The 9,260-nt window shown below is 42.1% G+C and overlaps 1 long non-coding RNA gene across 3 annotated transcripts; it reads left to right on the top strand.

The window, feature by feature from the left end:
• The first annotated feature begins 2,539 nt into the window (after window positions 1-2,539).
• Window positions 2,540-8,635, top strand: LOC102079057 (uncharacterized). Of its 3 annotated transcripts, XR_003214129.1 has the most exons (4): window positions 2,573-2,657; window positions 2,816-3,083; window positions 6,034-6,221; window positions 7,421-8,635. It is a non-coding gene; the product is annotated as an uncharacterized LOC102079057 (long non-coding RNA). The 3 variants fall into 3 exon arrangements; XR_266240.4 differs by lacking the exons at window positions 6,034-6,221; window positions 7,421-8,635 and adding an exon at window positions 4,178-5,025 and having other exon boundaries at window positions 2,540-2,657; window positions 2,866-3,083; XR_001224545.3 differs by lacking the exons at window positions 6,034-6,221; window positions 7,421-8,635 and adding an exon at window positions 4,178-5,025 and having other exon boundaries at window positions 2,589-2,657.
• Window positions 8,636-9,260: the final 625 nt, after the last annotated feature.

The raw sequence follows: 9,260 nt of genomic DNA, 5'->3' as shown, positions 1-9,260 counted from the left end.
TGAGGAAAAATTTGAAGTGGAATGGGTTGTTTTGGTAGTTCTGCGCTTCAGGGTGATGATAGATGCAGTTTACTCTGCCGCAGAACAGAAACAGAACCCCTCAGCGACTCCACAAAGACTCAATCATCGTGTTTGTTTGCTTCTGTCCATCTGTAGTTGAGTTTTTCTTTTTAGTCATCCCTGACTCATGCTGCTGTCACAGCGATGCTGCTGCCTGTGTTATTTAAACCATGCTGGATGCTGTGCAGGTATGAGATTTCTGTGAAGGCACTACATTAGGTTCAAACTGTTGGGTGTAAAGGCCGAAAGCGGTGAGGTTTTTAGCCACAGATGGCGGGACTAAAAAAAACATACTGAGTCAAAGTTTCAAAAGGTTTATTTTCATACAGGACATGAAAGGGGCAAAAGTCGGACACAGGGTTGGTGGCTGAGTTTAGCCATAGGTGACACTGGAGGTACTGACTGTAGAGCGGCTGAAAGGGTGGATGCTTGGAAGCAAAGGTTGTAGATGCAGGCAGTAGTTCAGCAAGGAAGACTGGAGTGTGCTGACATATTTCTGTCCAACACCTTAACTTTCAGTAAAGATATCTTCTTTTATGAGTTAAAATGCATTTAGACAAGAAACTCAACCTGGAGTCTGGATACCATACCTTAAAAATATGTTTTTAAGAGGCCTGACCTGACCGGTCACAGGTCCGGGGTGATCCACAAGCCTTCCAGACTAAAAGAATAAAACTTTCTTCACTGTGTGCATGACTCAAGTTATGAGGACTAAGGTTCACAGTTTTCTTTGAACTTACTGTCTGCACAATTACAAACTGGGTAATAACAAAGACAAGATCTGTTAATTGAAGGTTATACGAAATGTGCTAATGTTTTAACATCTCCATGACAGGTTCTTCAGTATGAACACACTACAGATCTTGGCTGGTTATATAAAGATTAATTCTGTTCAAAAGGGATGACACTTCTGATTGAGTCAAGCAGTGGCTCAAAAAGCATTTACTGTTGTTGCTTTTTAGAACTGAAGAAGCTTCTCAAATTAGAGGTGAAACAACTTCAAGAAACTCAAAAAAGTCCAGTCACTTTCTTTCCTAGCGTCTTAGACTACGGGTTTTGTTGTTAAGTTCTTCAGATGAAAAAGCTGTAAATTAAACCTGTAAACCAAGTCAAAAGTTGGGTAAAAGTCAGGCAGAGTGACTAGGTGTTTCATTTGCCACTAGTTTTACATTTGGCTAAGGTCAATGTCACTGATGGCTGTGTCTTCTAGCAAAGTCTCAAGAACAAGGAGGAGATTCCAGTAGACTGGTCGTTACTGTAGGAGAGCTAAACGTGGCCGTAGAAGGCCATTAACCCATCAGCAGGACCAGTATTTGCTTATCTGTGCAAGGAGGAACAGAATAAGGGCTGCTAGAATTACAAAATGACCTCCAGCAGGATGCTGGTGTAAGTGCCTCTGACATGAAGGTGGCCTGAAGGCCAAACGTCCTCTAGTGGGCCATGTGCTTACTGCCCTGCACCATGGAGCCTGATTTGGATTTGCCATAGAATGCCAGAATTACCAGGTCCACCACTGGCGCCCTGTGCTCTTCACAGATGAGAGCAGGTTCACCCTGAGCACATGTGACAAATGTGAGATGGTCCAGAGAAGCCATGAAGAATGTTGTGCTACCTGTAACATGGCTCAATATGAATGGTTTGGTGGTGGGTCAGTGATGGTCTGGGGAAGCAAATCCATGAAGGGACGCACAGACATCTACAGGCCAGACAAACTCCTTGAATGCCATTAGGGATAAGGATGACATTGTTGGACCACTGTCAGACTCTACACTGGTGCAGTGGGTCCTGGGTTCCTCCTGGTGCACAACATTGCCTGATTGCATGTGGTGAGACATATGCTGGCAGTTCCTGGAGGATGAAGGAATAGATACCATTGACTGACTCCCATGCTCACCTGACCTAAATCCAACAGAACAGCTCTGGGACATGATGTTTGAGTCTGCCCAACGCTTCCTAGTTGTACCCCAGACTGTCCAGAAGCTCAGTGATACTCTGGTCCAAGCATCCCAGGGAGGATTTCCCTCAGGACACCATCCGTCATCTCATTAGGAGCCCTAGGGTTGTCAGGCACACATGCAAGTGTCGTGGGGGCTAAACAAACCATTTTCTATTTACTATCTGCTTCGATTTTCAGGGTGTCTTTAAAATTTAGCACTCTGTAGGCTGATCATTTTAAAATCCATCCAACAATGTGGCATCCTTTCATTTCTAACACATTACCCAGTACATATCATTGTAGATGTCCAGCTTGATTTTTTTATTATTGAGATCTGATGTTTGCAAAGTGTTTCTTTAGAGGACGACACCATGGATCTGTACTTCTGTATTGTTTTGGTTTTTAATGATTGCTGGGCAAAATTACCATAGATGCAAACATTAAAAGGGTCTCGAGTGACCCAAGGTGAGGTTTTTTTGTTTTGTTTTGTTTTGTTTGTTTTTTTGAGAGTGTCTAACCATTGTATTTCTGTGGTGGAGCAGGTGGGTGGAGCAGACCATCAGGTTAACTGGAGACACCTGCACCCAGTGCTTCCTATATGAACTCCATCCCTGACACTTCGCCAAAGGAGTGGTGTGTCTACGTGGATGAATCAAGTCAGGTAAACTCTGATCCTGCTGATGGGGAGATTTCCTTATTCAGCAAACATGTGTTCCACCAGTGGAAACTGAATTGTCTTGGAGGCTTTTTAATAGAAGTAAAATGTTTCTATGATGTGGAATTAGCAGCTGTTAACATGTTTTGATACCATCTCTTCAGGATCAAAGGATTTTACAGAGCCTCCATGTTATTTTCCCGCCGTTTAACAGTCATACAGGGAGAAATCCTTCACAAGGGAGGAAACACAGAAACCAATTTCTGCACCCTGAGGGGCAGGAAATCAGGCAAAATGCAATTCAGCAACAAGACAGTTTGAAGAAGAATGCATTCTGGGAAACAGGAAATCACCGCAGCAGATGAGGGGAGCAGAAAAAATGAGCGCACCAGAAAACTACACCGAAAATCACCCAACCAGAGAGAAGCCCAGGTTAATCACAGCATCTATTAGATCAGACTTTTCTCTTTACTCAAACTCCATGAAGCCTTAAAGTGGGAAATGAAAACTTTTAATGTGAAGCTAAAAATATTTAAAGTATATAAAAAAAAGGTCCCCTCAGCTCTGCAGTCCTTTAATTTAATGCCTGATCGGATGTTCTATCACTACTTTCCACCTAAAAATATGACGTTTCATGTATGGCACTACATTAGAGATGAAACATTTGAGCAAGCACATACATTTTAGCTTTAACCACTGTGAATCAGTATTTAAGAGCACATGATTGATTCATTAGACCACGGCTCAGATTCCAACCTCTGTGTGAATTGGTAAAACGGAAATGATAATGCCTCATGCACATTTCGCTGACAGCTTATAGGCCCAGTGACACCAGCATATATACTCGGCACAGATTTAGAAGCTTTGGGCGGTCAGCCAGACTAGAACAGGTCTATAAATGAATGGATTCCCCTGTACTTGAAGTTTCAACACTAGTCTCTGTAAGGTGAAACAGTTACCTGCTGCTCTCACCCTAAAAGTACAATGATGTACTTTGGACAGATTTTGAAGTGAAGCGAAACCAGATTTTTCATGTTCAGTTCAGTTTGGATGACTGGTGCCATCAACCAATAGCAATAGCTGCGTCCACTTTGATTTAACTGTTTTATTTTGTAGTGCTTGGTTCTTGGTGTACTTTATTTTCAGCCTTTGCTCTCTTCCTGCCAGTTTTCTACACCACTGTCTTCAGTAAGCTCATTTTAGTTACAGCATTGATCCAAGTTTGTATTTCTCCTGTTTCCCTGTTTCTGTTCAGATATTCCTATTTTCAGTTTTTAGCATCAACCTTTTTGCCTGTTCCTACCTGATTTTGAACCTGTTTTTAGACTTTAATCCTCTTTTGGTGACTTGTGTTTGGCTTCTTTTCTTTGTGGTCATTACCTCAGAGCAGATCAAGCTATATGGCATTAATTCATACATTCTAGGATATTTCTCCTTTAGTCACTGCATAATGGGGAGTGGAGACTTAAGACCCTTACCCATGACACTCTCCCACTACACCCTCTCTCTTCCTCTGTATCCAATAGGACGCGCTTTCTGCTGGCTCTCCCAGTTCTCGTATTGCTTCTTCCTCTCGCGCTCACTGTTGGTCCCACTGCTGCCATAGCTTCCAGACATGCAGCGTGCAGAGGGTTCCCCACCCAATCTCAACCGGGTGCAACCATGGCTGCCATCCTTTATCCCTGCAGTCCTGTGCAAGTGATTTGTAACGATCTTCTTTCCTTATGTTTTCTTTTTGTTTATGTTTTCATCTTCTTCCAGTTTGTATTAAAGTGTATTTGTTTTTTCGCCCCAGTGTTTCCTGACCTGTCCTTTTCGGTCAGCTTCTTTATATCAGGTTCAGACGTGTGTCTGTGTTTCCCCGTTTTGTAATGGTTCTCACTTCCTGTTTTGTTTTGATAGTTGTCTATAGTGTCTTGTGTTGAGTTTTACTTTCCCTTCTTCATATTGTTTTTGTTATCACCTGTGTGTTGTTTCCCAGCTGTGTCCACTTTCCCTGACTGCCCTCATGTGTATGTAGAGGCGTCTTGCCCTCAGTCTTTGTCTCAGTGTCTGTCATCATCTCTGTTTAACATTCCTTCATGTTTCTTTGCCAGTTTTTGGATTTAGTTCTCATCTTTATTTCATGGACTTTGTTTGGACAGTGGCCTAAATAAAGGTTTGTTTTTGGTTACTTCAGCTTGTCTGACAGTGCGCATTTGGGGCCTTGATTTGCAGATGATGACAGCATTATTTAGACTTTTTGTGTGTTTGTGTTTTTACCTTTATCACAACTCACTCACCAGGTAAATCAAAGGTGGCTTCAGCTTTGTGTTAATGTAATAAGTCATGAGTCAGTGCTTTTGTATTAAGTCATGACAAGGAAGCAGTTTATTATCTGGAGGTAACCATAAGATAATTGGGCCTTGATCTTGAGATGACAAGCCTATGAAATGCATTAGCGACCGTGACCCCTTCCATCTGCGGGACAGAATGAGGCTGGGAGCAGGCTGAATTTTAGGAGAGATTTAATTTTCATACCACACCATCAGTATTTCCTCCATCTGATTAGCTGATTTGAATATTACCGCATTGTGATTTACAATCATTAAGATTTTAGTCCTGATGACTGTGACGTCCTACGCGGTAACATCACAGTTCCTGGTTAATTGCATTGTTGTGTCTCTCAAATCTTTCCTTCGTTATAAAAAAGATGTTCGTCAGATCTGTGAGACAGGAAATTAGGTAAACCTGCAGAAAAAAATCTTTTCTTTTACTTTTGTCTGATAAAGGCAGCATAGATGCATCAGACTTTAGAGCTCAGTGGTAACTTTTAGATTAGATTAGACAGCCTTTATTAGAATAATTATGAAATTCACAATATTACAGAAGGAAACTGAACAGTTCAGAATAAATAAAAGCAGGATAACTTATAACAATAAAAAAAACAAGGAGACACCATACAAAATGGAAGAAATAGGATTTAAAAATAAGAATAGATATGTGTGAGTGTGTGCGCGTGAGTGACACAATCTGGAGTCTTTATATGCCAAGTAACAGCAAAACAGGATGTTTAATATTGCACAGTTGGATGTTAATGGCTGCAGAGATAGAGTGTTGAGCATTGCACAATGGGATTTATCAGCCCCCAGTGTGTGCACATGGACCTCCACCACACCCCGTGGGTCCAAAAGCCTGTCTCTGACGGAGCTGCATGGGGTAGGAGGTGTTCTCTAACAGCCACCATCCTTCTGTCACTACCTCCACTGGGTAGAGAGGACATCCGAGAGCAGAGCTGCCTCCTTGATCACCCCATTCAGTTCCTTTCTGTCCCCAGCAGACCACACCATGAAAGATGGCCGATGCCACCAGAGACTCATAAAAGGTCTTTATGTACGTGCAGGATGTTTGTGCCTGTGAAAGTCCAGCACCAGCTCCTTGGTTGTTCCAGAGTTGATTGAGTCCTCAGCCATCTGCTTTGGCCTGAGGAAGGTCAACCCACCAAAGAATCGCCACCATAATACACTGGAGGGGTCTTACAGCTTACAGCCGTATTAGCTGGACCAACACTCCCTACCAGGTTCTCCCAAGGTAAATGCATCCCAGGGGAAAGGTCAGATTATCTAGTCCTACAGCTGTCAGTGTTAATATGAAATGTGCCCAGATTTGATGTGATTTCTAAAAGTCAAAAGGCTCAAAAAAACAAAACAAAAAAACTAAACTAAACTCTTGCTTTTCTGGGGGTTTTTGGGGGGGGGTTCTACTCTTGGCTCTGTTTGAAGTCATGAAGATTAGACACAGAAGTCCCGCCCACCAGCTGTGGAAACCTTCTGCTTATGAGGAGCAACCAATCAGAAAAAGGCTGGGACCCAAAACAGCTTGTTCCAGACAGAGCATGAAGTGAGGGGCTCAGCCGAAGCATAGTGTAGGATAAATAAGGATTATTCTGAGCCATGAATCATCCAAAGCTACTGAACCAGCCTCCAATAATACAAATATGGAGCAGTAAGGAGTGGTTAAGTGTGTTTGAATCATGAAGCTTTGCTTCCAGATGATATGATTTGTTAGTGTATTTTCAATTAAGTTTCATGATGCAGCAGAAGAGAAGATCAGAAGCTAACAGTAAACAGCAAGATGCTGAAGGCTTGTAATGAGTAGCGACAGCTGAGCGTGGATGGGAGGAACCAGTGTCTAATTTAGATGAAAATGATGCCACTGTGATAACCTTTATGGTACATGCTCTTAATTTGCAGGAATAGATGGGTATGGGAGATGAGGTAGCAGCACTGAAAATTCAGAAAAGCAAGTTGAAGCTTCTAAATTTAGCCACGTTAGATGAAGACAAAGATGGCAGTCGCTTCTGTCTCAGATGGTTTTGTTGATAGAGGCTAGATTGTCTGCGTGAATGAAACTGGATCTCTTGATGATTAATACCTCAAGAGATGAGCAGCACAGTTACTACAGAATAGATTTGAGAACCGAGAGTTTAGAAACACTGACGTAGATGTAGGCCAAATTCTGCCATAAAACCACCAAAGTCAACGAAAAGAGTGGTATCTGTGTAGAGTTGAAGGGTTGTTATTGGAAAGTGGAGTGAAAGTAAAAATGAAGGATGCCAACATGTAAAGACAGAATCCTCACTTAGTTATGCTGCAATAGGCATGGGCTGCTGGGGGATTCCCATGATGCAGCGAGTATTTCTTCTTCAGTCACCTTTCTCACTCACTGAGTTAATAGACCTCTCTGCACTGAATCATTACTTGTTATTAATCTCTGACTCTCTTCCACAGCCTGTCTTTTATCCTGTCTACCTTCTCTCTCCCCAGCCCGTCACACCAGATGGCCGGCCCTCCCTAAGCCTGGTTCTGCTGGAGGTTTCTTCATGTTAAAAGGGAGTTTTCCTTCGCACTGCTGCCAAAGTGCTTGCTCGTAAGGGTCATATGATTGTCATGTTTTTGTTATGTTTGTTGGGATATATGTTGCTTCATATGCAAGAAAAGCCACTGTGCTTCCATAAAATGATGGGTCTATAATTTCATCCTGACCACACAATAAATATCTTGTTTATTAATCAGTAAATGATCACAAAGCACTTTGGGCTCTTTAGTTATTCCATCGCTGAAGTTTGAGATGAGAAGTTACATTTTCAGTTAGCAGCAGCTCATTGGATCACTGCGGGGCTGTTTTACCTCTCTAATAACAGGCTTGGTGTCGCCACTGCAGCTCCAGCCATTTGTCTCCAGACTAATGGTGTTTACAAGCCCCTGATGCACACTTAAATTGTTTTTTAAATCATGTTTAACTGGCCCGTTCCTCGTCTTTAGCCATTTTGTTCCTTATCGTGCATTCTCCATCTCACCATCGCATCAGCACTCCTCTGGGACTCACTGTATTGCGAAATTTCTTCCAAATCACAGCAGAGCTCTGCCATTATTAAAGTGCCTGTCTGAGGTCCAGCTGTCTGTCTCTGAGTGTGCACACACATCATATGATAATGTGTTTTTAGGCTGTGACTCTGTCATTTGCCGCAGAGCCCACTGATGTCGGGTGAAATGCATCTCTATCAGGTGTCCTCAGCAAACCCCTGTGTCCTTATCGACGCTTCATCTCTGTGATGTTAACGGAGCCACTTATCACCTGATCTTATTAATCTGAGAGCAACACCAGCCTGCTCTCTCACGTTATCAGTGTGATTTATCTCTCAGGAGAAGCAGGTCTAATCTGATAGATATTACACTTGAATTAACCCTTCAGGAGCTACTTCAGTGATCGATACAAGCCTTTGCTATTAAATAAAAAGCTGAGAACAAACATCTGCTGCCATCGAGTGGTTTGTATGAATCGGATTTAGATTAATTTGTTACTGTAACTGTTTACAAACAGAATCTCAGTTTCAGTATGAAATGGTAATGAATAATGTCTTTCTATTGGAGTCCTAAATGATTTTGATTAACAGCTGTCGACAGGGTGACCACATACCAGCAAAGTAAATGTGGAACAAATTAAGTGGGTCACGTCAACAATGCTGAGTGGTAGTCTGAATTTTATTCCTGGCTCTTCTGTCTGGTAACAGGTTTTAGGTTTCAGGTTGGATTGAGCCATAGACTGGCATATCTTTGTTGAGCCATTTTTATCCAGTTATGAGCCCTCGAGCTGGTATTTTGAGTTTGTTCTGGACTTAAGAGATCATTTATGTTCAAGTTACTGAGTATGTTATTTCTTAGTGCATCTGAGTTTATCTATAGTTCTTGGGTTTTGTCTGTTCAGGTTCATGTCCAGTATATCTTAGTTTCATCTCTGTGTCTTGTCCTCATTGTTTCCTGTGGAAATCAGTCTCGTCTCCATGGTGATTTTTCCTTTTATCAAGTTTGTCAGTTTTGTGTGTTTCAGTCCCTGTCTCAGTATTAGTTTCCTGTTTTATTGTGATAGTCCCTTGTCTTGTGTGCGTATGTTCAGTTTTGCTTTCTTTGTCTCGTTAGTTAGATTTTGTTCAACTGTGATCCTCCGGTGTGTCCCGATTCCCTCCTGTTAGTATGTTAGTTTGTCTGAGCCTCCCTCTGTTCTTTGCCATATTGTTGTCTGATCTCCTCACATGCTGTGTGTCTTCCCTGCATTTTCCTGGGTTATTGT

This window comes from Oreochromis niloticus, linkage group LG15 (genome assembly GCF_001858045.2).
Source record: "Oreochromis niloticus isolate F11D_XX linkage group LG15, O_niloticus_UMD_NMBU, whole genome shotgun sequence".
Lineage (NCBI taxonomy): Eukaryota > Metazoa > Chordata > Actinopteri > Cichliformes > Cichlidae > Oreochromis > Oreochromis niloticus.
The sequence above is the reverse complement of the archived record's forward strand: the minus strand, read 5'-3'. Positions and strand labels throughout refer to the sequence as shown.